At 40.3% G+C, this 7,092-nt stretch overlaps 1 long non-coding RNA gene across 1 annotated transcript; it reads right to left on the bottom strand.

The window, feature by feature from the left end:
* Positions 1-2,760: 2,760 nt before the first annotated feature.
* On the bottom strand, positions 2,761-6,835 carry LOC135173933 (uncharacterized). Its single transcript, XR_010301563.1, has 3 exons — positions 6,675-6,835; positions 5,100-5,242; positions 2,761-3,185 (listed from the first exon to the last, which is right to left on the bottom strand). It is a non-coding gene; the product is annotated as an uncharacterized LOC135173933 (long non-coding RNA).
* Between the last annotated feature and the right edge of the window lie 257 nt (positions 6,836-7,092).

Genomic DNA, 7,092 nt, shown 5'->3' with positions numbered 1-7,092 from the left:
TGTCTGCCTGAGCTCACACACTCCCCTGTGCCTGGACTGCAGAGAGACCAAGGATTCGCTTTCCTATTGACACCTTTGTGTGCCTAACGACCCTTAATGATTCACCTGCAGCCGCTGGAAAAGAAGAGGAAGACAGACCGCAGGAGTCAGCCTGAGTGAGTTATTTGGCTCAGCTTAATTTAGTAAGAAACCGCTATTAATTAATAGCTGAGGTCTTTTCCAACTTCTGACTTCCAAAATAGTCAGATTATTGATGGTATCCTCATAGGTTAATTCTCATGCAACTGAATCTGCTTATCAAACTAAATTAATCTTTGTATATATAGTTGTGGGGGCGGGTTTTTTGGGAAAATAAAAATAACTATTTTTAATAAATTCCTGACTCGGACACGTATTAATTCCTGCTCTCTGCAACAACATTCCACTGCTATTTCATAAAGTTTTTATATCAAATAAAAAAGTTGTATTTTTGAGACTTTGACTTCCTCTAAAAAGAGGGAAATGTCAGTTAAAAGCCACCAACGTTTTGCCACAGACCTTTGGAAGCTTGACATCATGCACTCTCCAAATTCCACACAAATGATTTATAGATCTCTTTGGATTGGAAAGAATCTTAAAGATCCTCTCACTCCAACCACCTTGTCATGGGCAGGGACACCCTGCCCTAGACAAAGTCACTCGAGGCCACATTCAACCTGGCCTTGAAACAGAGAATCACAGAATGTCAGGGGCTGGAAGTGACCCCAAAAGATCATCTAGTCCAACCTCCTGCCAGAGCAGGATCACCTATACCAGACCATACAGGCACATGGCCAGGCAAGGCTTGAGTATCTCCAGAGAGGGAGACTCCACAACTCCCCTGGGCAGCCTGTCCCAGTGTTCTGTCACCTTCACAGTGAAAAAAAATTCCTCCTCATGTTTACATGAAAATTCCTCATGCAATACCTCCAGAAAGGGGGCATCCTAAAACTACCTGGGCAACCTATTCCGACATCTCAATTCCTTTTTTTTCCTTCCTAGGTGAAAGATTTTGTCCAGAAGGAAATCTTGTTACATAATATTTGTGCTACAAACTTGTCTAGAAGGACAGAGTTTCAAAATACTTTTATTTTTCCTGCTGATTTCCAAAATCATTATAAAAGTTCTATTCTTTTGCCCTTCTAAGAAAGTAGCACTAGAAGATAGCACAAAAAGAAGGATCATAGATATCTCTTGCAGATTGAAACATATACAGAACTCAATGAGTTTTTGCGATGGCAGGACTTTGCCTTTTTTAGTCTGTGAATATATTTAAGCTTTTTTTCATTAACAAAACCCTAACTACTTGCAGAAAATATGTCCTGCAGATGTTTATCTCTCTAATCTTAAGTGCCCGTCCATGCTCACTGATACACATCATATTATTCTTTGGATTAATAAGAAGCACTGAGCCTTTATAACTTGGTAACGGAGTGCTCAGTATCTGTGTGAGAAACATGCTGCTGATATCATAGAATCAACCAGGCTGGAAGAGACCTCCAACATCATCCACTCCAACCTAGCACCCAGCTCCAGCCAGTCATCTGGACCATGGCACTAAATGCCTCAGCCAGGCTTTTCTCCAACACCTCCAGGGATGGTGACTCCACCACCTCCCGGGGCAGCCCATTCCAAAGCAAATCACTCTCTCTGCCAACAACTTCCTCCTAGCATCCAGCCTAGACTTCCCCCAGCACAACTTGAGACTGTGTCCCCTTGTTCTGTTGCTGCTTGTCTTGGAGGAGAGACCAACTCCCACCTCTTACATATTCATTGGAATATGCAAGAGATAGTCACTGCTGTCTACAAAAATTCCATGTGAATACACTTCTGTAACATTCTCTCATACTAAAGAAGAGAGGATTTGCTGTAGTAACAACTACATGTGTGTAACACAGCTAAGATTACGTGATGTGATTTAAGGTTTCTGCCTTGATCTGTACTGCTAGAACAGTAACTTTGTCACATTTGACAAAGATCCAAAGTTTCCCCTCCTTTAGCTGTCTTAAATTTCAGTGTACAAATATTTAAAAAGAAATCCTTTAAACTACAATTAAATTTTCACTCTCAGCATGATCCTGATGCAGTTCAGATGATATGTACCAGACATCTTGGAAATTGCACACTTCCAGGTTTTCTTCATAGACAGCTCTGTCTAGATTGAGGCTAAAAAAACTATGCTTTTTGATGTACAATTGTTCATTTGTGTCAGTGAAACAAAACATGTAAATCTGATTTAAATAAGAATATTACAGCCTCTATTCAATTCTGGATATAACAAGAGTTAAACTATCTGTATCTCTGTCACAGATTTGTCTTCTACAGAGTATGAGCCTTCAAATGTTTGCTAAGCTTCTGTTTCAAGACATTTTCCCTCATGAGTGATACCCATGTTCAGAGGGATAGAAAGCAACTGAGAAAAGAAATGGTACTTGTGTAAAGTACCTTCCCTTAAAGCAGTAAGTACCAAATTAAGGGGAAAAAACATTGGAATGGGCTGCCCAGGGAGGTGGTGGAGTCACCATCCCTGGAGGTGTTCAAGCAAAGACTGGATGAGGCATTCAGTGCCATGGTCTACTTGACTGGCTAGGGCTGGGTGCTAGGCTGGCCTGGATGATCTTGGAGGTCTCTTCCAACCTGGTTGACTCTATGATTTAACATTAAGACTCACTTTTCTTCCTGTTTACTTTGATAACACAGACTCTTAATAAGTGCTTCAGTGCTACATAAATTTTGCAAGAGACAGTCTTTATTATTAATATATTTTGTTACAATAAGCCAGTTGAGATCTATTAATCAGAATCATGCACTAGCCAGAACTTCAAAAATTCTCAGGTTACATATTATGCTACAAAAAAACCCTTTTACATTGATTTCTCATAGTGTGATACAATATTTTGATGGAAGATTAACCATCAGTTTGAATTAAGATGTCCTCAGCGTGTAACATGAAAACTGGATTTCCAAGTAATCCTAAATGTAATTCTTAATGGATACATTTGCACTGTCAAATAACTCAGCTTCCCTCAAGACTACTGAACTAGTCCCCTGACTGTACTGCACAGATATTTAAATTTCCTTTTGAAGAGAACAAAAGAGCTCCTTATGAACTGCAATCTCAAAGTGGGTTCTGGGAATAGCTTCTTTGACAGGTATCTTCCAAAAGGCTGAAGGGTTAAGACAACAAAAGGCTTATTGGCATATGCTATACACAAATTCACCAATGTGTTCTGGATATGGTCTTGGTCCACCAGTTCCACGATGCCAGGACATGCAACACATTCCAGGATGCAAAAACATGGCTTTAACAGGCTACAATAAAACCTTATGAAGGGAGGTTGTAGCCAGGTGGAGGTTGGTCTCTTCTCCCAGGCAACCAGCAACAGAACAAGGGGACACAGTCTCAAGTTGTGCCAGGGGAGGTCTAGGCTGGATGTTAGGAGGAAGTTCTTCCCAAAGAGTGATTTGCCATTGGAATGGGCTGCCCAGGCACCATCCCCAGAGGTGTTCAAAAAAAGCCTGGATGAGGCACTTAGTGTCATGGTCTAGTTGACTGGCTAGGGCTGGGTGCTAGGCTGAACTGGCTGATCTTGGAGGTCTCTTCCAACCTGGTTGATTCTATGATTCTTAGTTATATTTTCAGCAGGGAAAAAACCCAAACAAATAAACCAAGATAACATAAAAAACCCAAACCCAACCAAACTACACCAAAACAAACAAAAAACAAACAAACCTCACACCACAAAACCAGTATTTATCTTTTGTTCAAAGGATCATCATGTGGGACTAAAAGCAAAGTCAGTGTTGAACTTTGCTTAGTGTGAATGCAGCTGCTTTGCCCTAGACTAACCTTGAAGAGATGAATGTGACATCCAATAAAATTGCATCTGGAAAAAATATAACTATGGAATAACAGTAAGAAGCCAAAAAGTGCAGCTAGTGCCTAGGTATCAGTAGCATACTAGGGAGAGACTCCTTTGGACAACATTGCAGCTTTTTCCTGTGTGTATGATAACTATGTAAAAATATTTATTAGTAAGTTTTGCAGATGACAGGCTTTGGTGAGATAATAAATGAGGAAAAGAAGTGGGTTTTTTCTACACAGTTGGCATAATCTGGGTGAATGACCAGAGTGGGGGCCATTCACCAAACCTGACTATAGTCTAGTGTGGTTAATCTCCCCCTCTGAGATTAATTAGTCTCCTACTCTGAACTGTTCTCTGGAGAGTATTATCATACTATCTTCCTCTACTGACTACAAGGGACTCTAGGGAAATTATCCTTTATAGACAAAAATTAGCCTTTGGAAATACATTCCCTTTCCCTGGTCTGACAAATATCTACATATCTAGGACGTGAATAATGCATGATCTTGTAGAGCTTCCTGCAAAACACCACTTGGGAAAAACAAAAAAACAGACTTTGTTGACTACTGTTGAACATAAAATATGCCTGTTTTGTAGTAAGTGAGAAGCACAGCTACTTTTCAGTCTAAGACATAACTGTGAAACCTTCTAAAAAGGAAATTCAACAGGATGAGTAAGAACCAAGTAAAACTGAATCACAGGAAAATGTGGGTCACTAGTGGTCTTTTAGTTCTGGTACTTGGAAGAAGTCAATTTGTGAGATCCTAGATTTGCATATAGGATTAATATTGCTTCAGTTTTTCCTGCCTATCAAATAAGTAAATCATGCCACCAAATATTACAGTCATAATCAATATCTTTTCTCACTTTGTCAGAGACTATCTGTTTAACAATGGACATCCAATGTATTTTCCTGAAAAGGCAATGTCCTGGAGTCCTGTATGTCCCTAACTTCCTCTCCCTCTGTGGTTTCAATGGGGGAGGAAAAGGTGCAAAAAGACTTCTTTTCCCCCCTGCCCTGCAGGTGTGAAGGGGGGGGATCAAGGGGCCCTTCCAGCAGGAGGGGTGCCCGTGCAGTGCCCACGCTGGGATCGGGCTGGGGATTGGCTGTGGTCTTCACACCTAGGCAGTGGTAACTCTGCTTTTGGTCTACGAAGGGTATAAATATTGGGGGACTTCCTGCTTTGGGGTTCCCACCTTAGAGTTCTTCCTCACCTGGATAGATTCTGCAAGAAAGAGTCCCTTGGCACTCAGAAGGACAAGCTCCTGAGAGACAGGACCGTCCCTGCTTTGGATGGCTTCCACCATTAGCACCCTTTATGCAGGCTCAGTAGTCCTTAACAATCCTTTGCCAGCTTCTGAAAGAGAATGAGAGAACAAGCATCTGAACCACCCTTCCTTTCAGCCAGCCTGACTCACCTGTGAGTAAATATTAATGACTCAGCCTGATTAATAGTGAGGAATACTAGGTTTAATAGCTCAGCCTTTTCCAACTTCTGACTTCCAAAATAGTCAAATTACCTATGGTATCCTTGTAGATCTTTCAATCTGACTGAATCTGCTAATTAAAACTAAATTAATTTCTGTATCTAGTTTTGGGGGCAGGTTTTCAGGAAAAAATAAAACAACTCAATTTTTCCATGTATTCCTGACTCAGCCACATTAATTCCCTGCCTCCACAACAAGCAAGCACCATCATCTTTCAGACCTATGGCAAATAGATAGTTTTCCCAGATGATTCCACACAAAAAAAAGCACCAAGTGTTTTTTTTTCTTTTACACATGACATCCTGTGGACATTTCAAGATTTACTTCTTCCCTGACAGATCCAAAACCTCTAAACTGCAAATCTTTTTGAAACAAGACAAGGCAGATTCCAACATATTTACCTAGCAAAGACTGATGCACTTGGAGCACGTTTTATCATGGGTTTGAAAGCCTTTGACAACGGGGAATGAAGGAGCAAGTAGTGACTAAAGACTGCACAGGGTGATGTCAATGTCAAAATGTGAGTAAATGAAGTCATTTGGATAAGTTTCAGTTTTCCTAAAGTAAATATTTTGAACCAAAATTAAAAACAAACAAACTTAAATTCAAACTTACTGTGGTCAGTTACTGCACAGAGTAGCATAATGCACCACTTGCAGACAAAGTTGCTTTCCTTTAAGGCCATTCTTCCAAGGTAAGTATCTCACAATGCAACTGCTTGGATACAGGCATCACAAATTCATCTGCTCACAAATGCAGGGATTTCCCAAGACAAGAAATGAGAGGAATACACACATGCAAATATAAACAAATTCCTTGTTATTTTATTGTGTATTAAAAGAACTAGGTGAATATCCTTATTGTGTTTTAAGGCAGTATTTCTAAGCACATTGTGAATGGACTTCTTGCTAACAGTGGACATGAAGTGATAAACATGACCAACCTGTGCTGCAGAGTGTCCTTGAGCCTATCCGGGAGGCAGGAACTAAGATGGTGAAGCAAACCCCCTCATGCAGCCACACAAGGCAGGGGCTGCTGGCTGCAAGAGACTGACCCTACAAGTTGTTTATATAAGTTTAAGCTATCTGTACCTCACACACAGCCTTAAGCCTATCTGTGCCTTCCACATGTACCAATCTTAACTAAGCTAGCTGTGCCCTCCTCTTCCAAGTTAGCATATAAGTTGTTGTATCATTGCAATAAAGGAGATTTTGGAGAACAATTATCTAACCATATTGGTGCTCGAATTGTTACTCTGGGGTGCAACACCAGGCATTTAGTAAAAAACAAGGCCCACATTACCCTTCTTAAATGGAAATGGCATGCACAGGAATGTATTAAGGAGGAGAAGTATGTTTGCGCTTCACATCATATCTCAGTTCAGACACATGGATGATGTGGTTTTGATCTCCAGCAGCCCACTTCTTCAGACACTGTCCTCTACAGATTACACAGACATACCTGAAAACTTCATAGAAATAACAGATTTCATTTACTGATCTTTCTGAACATGAATATTGAAGTAGTTTTATATTATTTAAATGTAACTCCCAAAATAGAGAAGCATGTCTGCAGATGGATAACACCAATTACAGAGAAAGAGACTATCTGCTTGAGTAATGTTTTGGCTTTATGATCATCTTGCCTAGATTCTAAATTACCTCAATAGGAATTCTTTGAGGAACAGTAAATCTTAAAGCAAAATATGAATTTAGACACT

This window comes from Pogoniulus pusillus, chromosome 3, assembly GCF_015220805.1.
Source record: "Pogoniulus pusillus isolate bPogPus1 chromosome 3, bPogPus1.pri, whole genome shotgun sequence".
NCBI lineage: Eukaryota > Metazoa > Chordata > Aves > Piciformes > Lybiidae > Pogoniulus > Pogoniulus pusillus.
Note: the sequence above shows the minus strand (reverse complement) of the source record. Positions and strands in the feature narration are given on the sequence as shown.